The following is a 12,357-nucleotide window of genomic DNA, read 5'->3' on the forward strand; positions in this document are numbered from 1 at the left end:
ACAATTCCTCTCCAAGAGAGAACCTCACTCTGGGCTCTAGGGCTATAGTACAAGTACCCATTTTTTCCACCTGCAATCACATGCAATCACTTTGGAAGTTGAAATTTCAATATTTTCTAAATAATAGCTACAATTTAAGTAATACTATAGGAGAAGCCAGCAAATGTGAGTATTTGTGATGGTTCCTGTGCTGTAATTAGAGTGGAGGTAAGATTTTCATGCTATTCTTATATGTAAGAAAAACAAACAAGAAAAAGGCAAAAAATCCCCCCAACAAATAATAGTAATGCACGTATTCAGATTGCTAAGGAGGAAGATTGGTTTTTAACCTTTCAGCATAATTAGGGACATGTGTACTTTGAAACTTCAGTTATTGCTTCATTCAAACAGCTGGAGACACAGTGCCTAATAAAAACATTAAAGCTGACTTATAAGTTCTTTAGTTTGTGGCAGCGTATCTGAATGGTTGATTTTTCAGCTATTTTGGGGAAATGTCTTTTACTGTAAACCACTGACTATGTTTATAAAAAAATTGCTTTTTTTTTTCAGAACAATTGTTTCCAGTCAGTGATTCAGCTGTCAAGACCCAATTCTTTTGCAATTTTAGTAATGTAATGATTTTGTTGGGACTTGAGGATGTTACAACTAGCAAATGAATATTTTTCACCTGCTGAAATTTAGTTTATTTCTTCAGCCAGTAATATCAGTATAGTTGGAGCAGGACAAAATTGTCAGATTCACAAATAATTGGCATCAATCATTTTCATTTGAACAATATATAAATATGTGTGACACAAATGCATATTTTGACCTAAAGTGTTTGTTTTCTCTGACAAGAAACAAAAATTGTACACTTCAAGTCAAGATTAGGCTTTATTTCTAGCATTTTAGTTTGGTCAGTGGGCAAAAAAATAAAAAAACAACCAAACACCTGGAATATTTTTTTTTATACATGTACATATACACAACTATTTGTCCATTTTTAAATACAAAATACAATGAGGCCCCTGACCTCATTCCCTAGATTCAAAGCAAGTTATGTTGGTTTAGATTTATTTAGAAACTGGGTCCAAAATCTTCACTTACTTTAAAAAATCCAGGAAATGTGGGTGATTGTCATCCCAGACTCTTAGTTTACTGTGGTGTCTGGTTTCAGTCAGTACCGAGGAATGAGATAAATACATTTACCTCATGGAGACAATTGTATCAGGTGTTTTTTGTTAGTAGAAAGACTGCCACAGAATGGACATTCAATAGAGGAACCACTTCATAGTGAAACATCATAATTAGCAAAGGGGTGAGAGGACAAGATGCAGCTTTTGTTAAGGCAAACAGTCATTAAATAGACAGCCAATTAGGATGGAAGGCATCCAGTCTGATGAAGAGTCATTCACATTTTCTGGGAAATGAAACAACAGCTGTTTAAATTCTTTTAAATGGCCAGAATATCTCCTGCATTAAAAGTAAGACAAAATTTGTTGAGTAAGATCGAATATCTCTGGACTTCTTCAGGAAGATTTCAAATGTTACCAAAAAATTGACTATAAAAGCCAACACACTACATCAAAAGAGGGATTTTCCAGTGATGTAACGTGAACACAAGATATCTTGAACCACAGAAGTCTTGACATCTGAGGTAGTATGGTAAATCAGATGGAAATAATATGAATAGTATGTGAGCATTTTCCTTTTGCTTCCTCACCCAGGTCTAATATAAACCTTTGCTATGAATAAATACTTCAATTTCTTTTTATCTTAATCTAGGTGAAATTAATAACAAATTCAAGACTGCCTAGGGAGACATTCCCCTTTGAATGGTGTAACAAATCCAGAAGCAAGGCACTGAGTGCTGAAAAGTGCAGCAGCTCCCTGCTGCCCTTCCAGAGTAACCAGAGGATTGTAAAGTTGGTTCACAATGGGCCAATTCCCACTGCACAGCAGTGGTTGGCAGCCGCCATGGCCAGGTCAGGGGGCTACAAGCATCTGCTGCTGATGGTAACCAGAACACTCCGTGCCACATAGCAAGATAACGGGAAGCATGCTGGAACTCACAGAAAACACAGGAAGTTTGCAGTTTCCAGTTAACTGAGCCGTGAATTAGGATTCAACTACCAGCTAACCTTGGAGACTTCCTCTAACAGCTGAATAGTAAGGAAAAACATTCTGTTTGTGGTGATGGTGTGCATGAGGTGGAAAAGACAGTTGTATTTTAGCATTACCATTTGCATAATGCTGTGCAGAGGAAGATCACACAGAGCTATAACAATCCTGATACATATTTTTTAACATTTTGATTCAATATTATATTTTGATTAAATTAAATTGAACCACAGCATAGAAGAAGAAATAAAAGCATCTATAATAAGGTTAGTTTTTCACTTTCGATGCAGTAGGCCAATTTTGTTCTCAAATGGACTGTATAAAACTGCATAACTTAATTTATTTCTGCTGGAAGTCCACTCAGTGTAAGTGTATTAGCATTGGTAGAGATATTCTCATTCAAAATGACTATAACTGGCATTGCTTTGAATTAAAAGAAATACAGTTAGTACTTTCCTTTTTTCCCTTTTGACTATCTTCTTTAAGTAAAAGATGCTTTTGCCAGTAGAGAGAGATTTTATAAAATGCAAAGGCCTATCAAAAAGAAAGTAAATAATGAGCTGTGCTCATTAAGGATGTTTGTATCAGCATAGGATAGAGGGGGAGGAAGCCTGCTTTTAATGGCTACGACTGTTACATGCTTCAGTCATGTCTGCACTAGAAGCTGGTCTGTTACAGACAATCATGGATTATCATGCCAACAGCAAACAGCTTTCAGCAGAGTTAAAGGTTCCATTCCTGACAGCCTTTTAAAAACATTATTTTTGGCAAGGAAGACCTGCCTGACCCTGTGAAATCCAGACAGTTTTCTGTACCATGTTTTCCTTAATTTAAAAACTGGCTTCACAACAATTCATATTATTTCACAGGGAGTAAAATGATATCTATTATTATATATCCTGGATTAAGGCACTGTAGAAATATGAAGTGGTATTATTGAGCAATTAGATTCAGGGGGAAAAAATTTCTGGCAAACCCAGTCATTTAGGAGATTGCTTAGATTTGAGAATCTGAGGCTTAAAACTTGGAAAGAGATTGAAAATGTTAGCAAGGGGTCTTGTATGTGTAACACAGAGTGTCACAGAAACTGGAAATCTAAAGGCGGATGTTTCAGAGGAAAGCAAGCTTAATCACAGCAGTGTGTGAAAGATGTGGGATGAATTCCTGTTCAGGAAAAAGAATACCAGCAATTACTGTTATGAGGAGTAAAACAAATTAAGGGGATCACTCACCAGGCATGACTGGCCAATCATGGCAAGAAATAAATAGCAAAATTTCATTTTGTGGGCAAAAATGAGGGAAAGCCCCAAGCCTTTATGTGAGTAACCTGAGAATAAATTAGGCACTTAAAGAAAGCAGAACGGTGAACCTTTATGTGTCACTCTGCTTTGTTGCTGCTGCAATCAGAGTTCCACTTACAACCTGTTACAGTTTATTTTGCTAGGAACTCAACAGAATGTCCCAAACTGGATTTAAAACTTATTGTTTTATCTAAAAAGAAGAAGAAAAAAAGACTATTACAAAGATGCAAGAAAAAAAGATAAGCTCCAACTCTGTGAAATTGTTTTACCACATAACGTAAGAAAGAGTAGAGGAAGACAAAATAGGCAAAATAATAACTATTAGAAATGACAGCTGAGCAAAACAGTTACCCAGTTATGATCAAGTATAGCTGTGGCAGCATATAAAGTTGAGATAAGGAGAAACAGAAGTGATGTTATATATAAGTGGCTTATGGACGGGAAACTATTCTGAGTCATATGAATGTGCAAAGAAATGTAAGGGAAAATTGGAATGACAAGTTGACAAGCAACATAACTGACAGCTAGGGAGGGAATACTGATGGCTTCATAACAGATGAATATGAAGGTTGATCTCAGATGGTATAATTACATCAGAGCTATCTTTAAACTAGTGAGCTTAAGTTGGGAAATAGAAACAGCTTGTAGGAGAAAAAGTAGAAAATAGCTGGCACTGAGAGTTTTCACAGTAAGAACAGACAGAAAAGTCTAAACTTAGCAGCAGTGGCTTTCCTTCATCTGTTTTGGAGTGTGGGAAGAAACATCAGAACTAGAAGACAGGGTATAAATGCTGACAAAGTTACAATGACAAAAAATCATTTTTGCAGACTACAAGTATGATAGAATATCAAAAGCATTATTATAGCTGTTGCTAACAGAAAGGTTGTGTATGCTTTTTTATAAGCTAAGGAAGCCTTTAATGCCTTTATTGTTGGATGGTAACACAAATCTTTCACTACCTTATAAAAATATTTCACTGCACCACCAGTTACCACAGTAATATTTAGTGATCTGGACAGTGGGGTCAGGCAGGGTTTGGTGAACTGTGTTTGAAGAAGGACTTCTGCCTTCTAGATTCCATAGCCTCTCAGTGACCTCACAGATGAACCAACTCCCATTTCCTTCAGCAGTTTGCTCATGGAGGGGGGAGCAGTGCTGAGGGAAGGAGCATTTGCTGCAGCCTTTCCTCTTCAGCCTCTCACCATGGATGGAGCTGCAGGATGGCAGTCCTCCTGCTCTGTGGGGACAGAGGCAGAGGCACAGCCGTGGTGGGCCACAGAAAGCAGGGCTGTGCCACGGCACACGTGGTACTGTTTGATGCCAGATACACATCATGATGCCATCCATTCCAAATGCAACTTAATGTCATTTACCATAGGTATATCTTTAGATTATTTTTTCCTTCATTTGGAGTTTTTCTTTCTCACATATTTGAAGTGAGCATAAAACTTGATGTGATCTGCTTAACAGATTGGAAAATTTCAAGTGGTTTGTTCCTGGAGCTGACTCAAGGCTTCTCCATATACAGGAATATTTGAATTTTGTAGCAGTACTAGAGTCTATACAAAAGAACATGGACGTTGTAGAAGGTGGATATGCATGAATAAGAGCATGGAAGAAAGAGGAGGTGCAGGGAGATCCATTGTCAAGACCATTCAGTGAGGTTTGGGATGACCAGGAGTAGAATTAAGACACCTACTTCATCAATCACTGGATCCCAGCCCTCCAGTCTCTAGTTTCAGAAGATTGTTCCTCTCCTTGCCCACACTCCTTACCTCTCAAGCAGCAAACATCTCATAATTTACACCTCCTCCACTGCTGCCCGGGCTCAGCTGCTCTGGCAAAGGAAGGGGCAGAAATAGGACAGGTTTGCTTGTGTCGCTGATGCATACTCAGAGTGAGTATAAAACATGCACACATACAATGCAACACATGTGTCCTTACAGTATAAAAGTATAAATTACTTGGGCTGAGAGAGTTTGCTGTCAGAAGGTAGAGATCAGTTGCTCACATGGTACGAACAGCTCAAATGCATGGTCTTCCTGTCCACAGAAAAATGGCCTTGACAGAGGAAAGAGCAGAACTTGGTTGCTCTTTACCGGGGCCATTGTGCCACCCTGAATATCTGCATCCATAGGCAACCTGCTTACATTGCCTATACCTGCAGCTGGCCCTACTGTTGTGTGTTCAAATAAAATAAAAAGTCTAAAGTTAAAATGGAAACCTCAGCAATAAATGCCTTTAAGAATTTCTTTTTCATTTGGAAAAAGAAGAATAAAGATTTATATTAGAGCATAAAATCTAAAGGTTTGTCTGATACCAGTCTGAATTTATAGTGCAGCAGAGCTGGTACAATGCAGTTTGAAGAATAATAACAACACGGTGTAGTATTTACTATGGAAGTAACTTGTTTATTACTCATTACAGGATCAATACTTTTGTTGTTGTTAAGTGTAACAAACATGCTTCATTAAAATGCTATTTAGCTATAACAGGCTAAAGAGCTTTTGAAATTAGTGTTTTAGGAAAACCACATATTCCCCAAACACAACAGGATTACCCATTCTAAAAAAAAATTACTTAAGCAGCTGTTCAGGAACATTAACATACCTCTGCTACAAGCAGAGCAGCTTAACAAACTCAGGCTCAGTCCCAAAACCAGCCTTATACTTCTGTCTTTCAGCAAAACAATAATCCTTGGAGCCATTTTCACGTATCTAAAAGTAGGTGCATAAGAAATAAGGGCCTATTATGTGCTCTGGAGGTAACAGGGCAAGTGGCTCAGGCAGCTTCAGACTTCAAGGAATATTTTTGAAAGGGCATACCCAAGATTTTCAAACTGTTAGGTGATATTTCAGTCTCTTCTTATGGAGAATAGACTCTGTCTCTCCATCTCAGATTTCAAACTAAATTTCCACAAGGTGTATGGGGAGATTATGTTATAGATTTGGAATCGCCTATTTAGGAATGTAATCTGCTATATATAGTTTATATATAATCATTGTGAGGCATACCAAGACAGAGTAAATTTAACTAAGGAACAGTCTGGGGACATAGTCCAGATAATATATATCAGCATATGTTAAATGGGCAGTGCTAGAGTAATTTTCTGCTTTGACCTCCATTAGGAGAAGCTAAACCTATCTTTCTAGGGAGGCTTCAGACTCCAGTAGAGAGAGCACCAAACAGCTCCCTAGAGATGTGCTAAGCACTCCTCCTCCCTCTGACATTTCTAAAAGGAAATGTGATGAATTTATTCTGACAATAATTATAGTTCATTGTTTCCAAAGCATTTGAAACATCTGGATTAAGAACATGTAATGAAATCCCAGACAAAATTCCAGGGGAAGCAGACTTGAATTTCTGGAAGACACATGACTACAGAAGCTAATTTGCCATTCACTGGAAATTTTGTAAATGTTTTGTTGTGCTCACTTAAGGCTTCTCCTCTGCCTGTGAAATTCTCGCTAACAAAAATGCTACCTTACTGTCAGATGTGAGAGTGACTCCCTTTAAAGAGAAAATGTACTGTGCCTTCATACTAATCACCACCCACTTTATTCATCTTATATCTCAACTCAACAATGCTGTTAGATCAGAATCATAACAAGGAGAAATTCCCAACAGGAACTGCTGATGAGGACAGATTACTCAAGGGAATCATTAGATGCAGTAAAGAATTTACATTATTTTAAACTGTTACTGTGTAAACTGTGTGGTCATAGTTTACATTAACATATTTTCAATTAAATTATTTCTAACTCTTGAAATTTCAAGATCTGTTGCAAGAGAAGAATCAAGTCTGCATGTTGTTAAATCTCTTTTCTACAGACTTGTACAAATTGGCATGGTTAGTTGGCCTTACAGGAATAAGAGATGTTTCTGTTGTGATAGATATTTAAACTGCAAACTCAAGGCACATGCCAAAGCAAACACAGCCCAAAGCTGAGAGAGCATCCACCATATGAACATGCTGAAAAGAGCACTTGAGTATTTTAAGAAATGACGTCATGCCTTAGGATTAATGGCACTTTGAACATTCCCACACAGCTCTATTATGGAGGCTTATTAGCAACTGCTGTACAGGGGATGCTCCTTTCAACCAAGGTCAGATAAGTGACACTAATTGACAGCAACTGCTTTCTGCCCAAGGTAAGCCATTGCTATGTTGGGGAGGAAACAATGTATGCCTAAAAGACATAATTCCTACCCACGCAGCTTATTCAACATTTCCCCTACCATTACACCTTTGAACAAGCTGAAATAGAATTATTTCAGATGTGTGTATCTTTGCTGAGCGGTTTATGTACCATCGCTAAGTGCTGAGCATCTCTTTTGAGCCCCTGCCCATGAGATGTCTGAAATACAAAGAAAATACACAGTACATTTAAGTGCTCTGTGGGAGGACAGCAGGAGCAGATGATATTTATATACACAAGTATTATGCACAGAGTATAAGGACTCAAATGAAACACTGAACAGTGCCCAGAGACTACTTAGCCACCATCTGCTGACTTGCACTGATTAGTGAAAGCAAAAATGTCATTTCCATTTTTCCCCCAATAATGCTATATTCTGATATTGAAAGAAGTAAACTTCCAAGAGTTAATCATGCAGTTATCTGCATGATCATTAAAAATATCTACCTTACTTTTTATAGAAATATTTTTAAATTATCAAGAAAAATATAATTCAGCACTTGGTAATGCTATCTAATTTAATTTTTATCGAATTGTGTTAGAATGGTATGTGTAAAGGTATACAGCTAGGAAATTCCTATTAGAAAAACAATTGTATAAAATGCTGTGCATGTAAGTTTCCAGTTAGAGTAACCAGAGGGCTATAACTTGCAGCATAGATTTCATTAATCTAATTAATTATCAGGCCTATTAATGACTCACTCCTCTGTGTGAGCAAAGCACCCCCACCTTCTTCCTCTCTCAGGAAAGTGAGAGGTAAAAAAAAGAGAAGGGAAAGTTTCAATGTCACCCTGAAAGGCATATATATTTATGTTTTAGAAACATAATCCTTGCATTTTTTCATTGGAACCTCCAGTCCAAAGATATTCAGGATTTATTCCACTTATTGTGGCAGAATTGTGTAAATTCAGTAGTAATATTGCACACTGTTGATGCATATTTGACAGCAGAATTAACTGTAATGACTGATGCAGTTACCTCCTTCAGTTGTCTGTCTCATCCTGCTTTCCAAGGTTGCTGAAACTCTGGAAATTAGGTGAGAGCTATCCTTACCAGTTCTTCTGAGACAAAGAAATGCTGTCATCACATGATTTGTGATGTTCCCCAGAGAAAACCCTAGGACAAAGACCATGCATGTGGCAGAGTTTCACAAATAATACATCCCACTTCTCGTTCACCATTGCTGCCAGCATATTATTCCTCATATGGCATTTACCAGCCAAAATACATTCTGAATCTAGAAATTAGATTGTGCATTTCTAAGTTCTGATAATAGTATGTATAAGGTATTACCAATGTGTTGAGAAGCAATGGGAAATCTGGACTGTTCTGGTTATGATATAAATGTAATGTAACAAATTCTTAGGGACTGCAGATATGGGCTTACAGCAGTCCTATCTCCTAATCCCCTCTCCACAATATCATTTTCAGGAATCTGGTCACCAGATTCAATTAAATATTCTTTCTTAAGTAAGAAAAACAAAACAGGAAACGGAGGTGATCTTTCTTGAGCACAAAATAAAAAACTCAAACATCTTTGTTTTTGCTCTGCACCTTACCTTTCCTGCTCAGGGCTTCCAGAGGGCTGGTATGAAGAAAACAGCCATCTTGGACAATGAAAATTAATGTCAAGTGAACAGAGCTTCCAAAATTAGTGTAAGGGAATGGGAGCTAGAAGCTACCTGAGATGCAGAAGTGACCCTGTAGGGTATTTTTTGACGAATACAATTTTAATAACATACTTTGTTTCTTTATCTCTTTGTAACATTGTTTCCTTACTGGAAATCTGTCTTAGAAAGTCTGCCACTAAAGAACTTGCAGAGGTCTGCTTGAGGAGTGGTACCATAAGGTTTTTAAAAGGAAAATAGTGCCTTTCAGTGATGTCTCTTTGGACACAGTGAGAGAGTAGGAGAAAAAAAGAAAAAAAAAAAGAAGTATAAAATTCAAAAGATCCAGAGAGTTTCATACACCCATTTCGATACTGGACACGTTCTGCACAAGGGCACTTTTCTCCCTGGGTTGTTAATTCCAGTAAGTGGTCATGTCATGACTTGAACTGCTGGAACTGTTCCATTGACTAAAATAAGATGTTAAAGACCTTGACAGCATTCCAATTGGAAAACGTGTGTTATAGATCCTTCTTTCAAGTACATTACATTCAGTTTTTCTTTTCTTTGAGAAAACAAACAAATTGGCTTAGCAGTTACAGCCCATTTATATGCCACAAGGGTATGAATTAGAGGTTTGAAATGTCTGGACCAAAGGCAACATAGCATACATTCAAAAGCTCTGTTATACTTGCTATGCAAAGCAGATTTTTAAGACTCCTTACTTTAGTAGATTAGTTTTAAAGACATTCTTATAAGAGACATTATCAAATTTAAAAAGGAAAGATAAATTTTACATGCGCTACTAATTTGTTTTTGTTAGGAAATCACACTGCCTGAAAAATTAACAATTTCTTCATGGCTCTTTGCCACCTACAGGCAAAATCTATTTTCCTCCTTGCTTTTTGATTTACTTTGAAGGTAAAAAGAGAGGTGCATTGATTAATGCAGTCCTGCTTTGCCAAGTAAGTGTAGCAATGCAAATTCTGATGTAGAGTTCCACAGCCCTTACAAGATCCAGTGCCTTTCCACAGTGACACAAGTGTGAACACCTTGTTCTTTATAGCATACTGAAGGACATCTCAGCAGGCAAAATGAGCCTCACACTCATGGAACTCTGCCATCAAAACAGTGACTCAGAGAATGTGGCTCCTACAGGGCTGCTCATTATCTCAACAGGACAAGCTTCTCCGGGAAATAGTATGAAATTTGATATATTAATGTCAACTTAAAACCAGGCAAAGATATCACAAATCTTGCACAGACCTACCTCTGCTATCACTGGAAAGACAGAAGTACTTATTGTAATATATGTTAAAGGCTTACCACCACATGGTAAATTTAAGTATCTATGAAGTTTGTAACAATAAGATATTTTAAATCAGTATTACAGCAAGTAGTACAAGAAAATCCTTTCCTGTTTTTGGCACTTCAGGTTGTCTAACAGAAGCATGAATTACAAACATGGATTACAATCTGAAGACTCTTATTTTGAACTATTGGGGCCACTAAAAAAAGGCAAAAGCAATTTGGATATTATTACACCCATGAAAATAGTCATAATTGCTTTGTTCTGATGCTGGGAAACCAAAAGAAAAAACGGAACATAAAACTGAGAATACAAATTTATAATAGAAACATTTACTGTTACTCCTCAGGAGAAAGTCTTCTTCTGCTAAAACAGTGCTTTCTTACCAGAACTTCTTCTAGCAAATAACAGTGGTCTGGTGCATCACAATCTTTCCAGTTGTAATTCAGAAAATGCCCTCAATTTTGTAATTTGGAAGATAAGCTTGAATATAGATGAAGATACATATAATCAAGCTTGGAAACCACTAAAATACAGAATCTGTGCTACAGACAAGTTACAAGATCATGATACTATGACTTCAAAATTGTAAGAGAACTTGAATGGAAGGCTCACTGGCCAGCATAAAGGTGTTTTCAGAACTTCTCCTTAACCATTATGCCATCATGTAAAGTAATGCTTTGAAATGCTTCTCTAACTGTGAGATTAGAAAGAGTCTAAGCATGGAACAGCCCTATTCAGTCTTTGAGGCAATTTTAAAGTCTAATAAACCTATGATCTTCAAACAAACTTTCAACATGAAAACTCTATGTCAGCTGTAGGCAGTTACTATAGATGCCATTTCTAGCAAAAAATGACCTCCTGACCAGGATCATGGAATGACACCAAGCCACACTCAGTGAATTAGAGTTTCTCACTTGCAAACAATGATTTCAGTAAATGTCACTGTAGCTAGGGGTGGAAAGGAAAGAGAGACAGAAAGTCAAGTAATGTAGAAAAACCATCCCCAGCAAGCAAGATCCTCTCTACAAGTGAGGAAAATAATAACTCAGAGTCGTCTTTCTCTTGGCAACTGGCTCTTTTCTTCTTCCCATAGCCATACCCAACTCCCCCTGCACTGACTCACAGGCATTAGGCTTTGTGGCTGACTGCACACCCCAGCTTAGTTTGCTGGAAGGGCTGTTTCACAAAGCCACAGCAGACCCTAAAGTTGTTTTATCCCCCAGACATCCTGACCAGCTGCCTTTTCTGCTAGTTGGTGTGTCCATTCACTCATGACAGCACTTCTGCCAGTTACCCTTTTCTTTTCATACTCCACAATTATTTCAGCTTCACCATGGGAGTCCAGTGCCGTACACCCTGGCACAAATCTCTAGACTATGAAACAGACTTCCTTAATAGTTCTTATTATTTCCTTTCGTCCCTGGCCATGAATTTCTCCTACTACACAGAACTCCAGGCAACAGTTTGGGCAGTTCTGTAGTCTGGGCAGAGCTGTATTGTCCTCCTCTTCCATAATCCCATCACCTTTACTACAGAGAGGTTTTTTATCAGGTATTGCACATTAGGATCCCACTGCTGTGAATTTCTGACTGATGTGAAAGACTTCCTTGCCTGAAAACAAACCTGTTTGAGGCCCTTGTACTTATGCTTTTATTGCCGCTACAAGGATTTGCATTTTGCTACATATATTTTGAAGGGTTTGCTATGGGGTTTTGGGGTGTTTTCTTTTTTTTCCCCCCCCTCTTATTGTATGCCACAAAACAATTTTGGGCAGGGGAAGGAAAGCAATAATATAGTTGAGGAAAGGTATTTGCGCTGACACCCCCTTTCAGTAATGG

Source organism: Aphelocoma coerulescens, chromosome 2, assembly GCF_041296385.1.
Source record: "Aphelocoma coerulescens isolate FSJ_1873_10779 chromosome 2, UR_Acoe_1.0, whole genome shotgun sequence".
NCBI classification, from domain to species: domain Eukaryota; kingdom Metazoa; phylum Chordata; class Aves; order Passeriformes; family Corvidae; genus Aphelocoma; species Aphelocoma coerulescens.